This window comes from Silene latifolia, chromosome 3 (assembly GCF_048544455.1).
Source record: "Silene latifolia isolate original U9 population chromosome 3, ASM4854445v1, whole genome shotgun sequence".
NCBI lineage: Eukaryota > Viridiplantae > Streptophyta > Magnoliopsida > Caryophyllales > Caryophyllaceae > Silene > Silene latifolia.
The window spans coordinates 83,049,231-83,050,614 of record NC_133528.1 but is presented as its reverse complement, the minus strand read 5'-3'; the positions used below and the strand labels follow the sequence as shown (position 1 = coordinate 83,050,614).

The 1,384-nt window shown below is 39.7% G+C and overlaps 1 non-coding gene across 1 annotated transcript; it reads right to left on the bottom strand.

Annotated features, from left to right (window-relative positions):
* Positions 1 to 841: 841 nt before the first annotated feature.
* On the bottom strand, positions 842 to 948 carry LOC141650639 (small nucleolar RNA R71). Its single transcript, XR_012546660.1, has one exon. It is a non-coding gene; the product is annotated as a small nucleolar RNA R71 (small nucleolar RNA).
* Between the last annotated feature and the right edge of the window lie 436 nt (positions 949 to 1,384).

The following is a 1,384-nucleotide window of genomic DNA, read 5'->3' as shown; positions in this document are numbered from 1 at the left end:
GATCCGACCTTTTCTTGCCTCTTTACTAATAGTAGAGTTGTTTGTGAAGTTATAAATATTGTTTTGGTCTAGGTGCTCCTAACGACAAGTAACCGAAAATTAAGCTCCAAGTGAGTCCGACCAAAAATGGTGCCGTTGCCGGGGACGGTGTTAACTTGATTTAATTTTCTTAGATTGTTATTAGTTGTGTCTTTCTTTGCCTTGGGGAAGTAAAACTCCTCAAGGTTTGTTCTAATTGTTTTCGAGTTGTTTGATATTTTGCATGTCTAGAAGATCACAAGGTAACTTGTTACCCATTGATCACGAAATTGAAAGGACATTGACAAACAATAGAAGACTTGCTAGAAGTACTTTGAGAGGTATTGGTGAGGTTGTAGATATTCAACCAAACACTATTGAGTTCATCAACCCTTTTGCAAGAGAAGGTGAGGAGAACCCAACACCAAATCCAACACAAAATCAACCCACAATGCCTAAATTTTCATCACATTCTGTACCAACCGAGGAGAACCTACCCAATGGTACTCCCACACCACAACACTTAATCGGGAATTTCATTGCTAAATCCGCATTTATCCAATTAGTCGAAAGAAGCCAATTTGGGGGGATGCCTAGTGAAGACCCTCACTCTCACATGGAGACTTTTTGTGACTATTGTGATGCGATTTCACAAATCGGTGTGACTCAAGACCAAATTCGATAGGTGTTATTTCCTTTTTCTCTAATCGGCACCGCAAAACAATGGTTGAAAGGCCTTGATAAGGCTACTCTTGGAATTGACTCTGGGAAGAAGTTAGTTCTAGCTTTCTACAAAAAATTCTACCCTCCGGAAAAGACTAACATGCTAAGAGCTCAAATTACGGGTTTTAAGCAAAGGGATGAAGAATCTTTGTATGAAGCTTGGGAACGGTTCAAAGGAATTTGTCGCTCATGTCCTCATCATGGACTTAGCGAGTGGTTCTTGGTACAACAACTTTGGAATGGTCTTTATGAAGACTCAAGAAACATTCTCAACATGGGATCAAATGGTATGTTCACCGAAGTTGACGATAATCAAACTTGGAACAAGATTGAGGAAATGGCGGTCCATAACTCACAATATAGTAGACCTCGCAAGGCTACTAGAGGAGGAAAGCATGAATTGGACTCTATTACTCAATTGGGTGCTCAACTTAGTGCTCATATTGATACCATTAACTTGAAGTTTGAAAAGGCTATGGCTAAACTTGAAGAAGCCTCAAAATCACCAAAGCTTCATGTTAATGCCATGGTAGCATCTTCATCAATCCCAAGTGGGATATGTGAGAATTGTGGAACTTTGGGACATGACCAAAGTGAATGTAGGGGAACAAATGAACAAGTGAATTCTTTTCAAGCATACAAG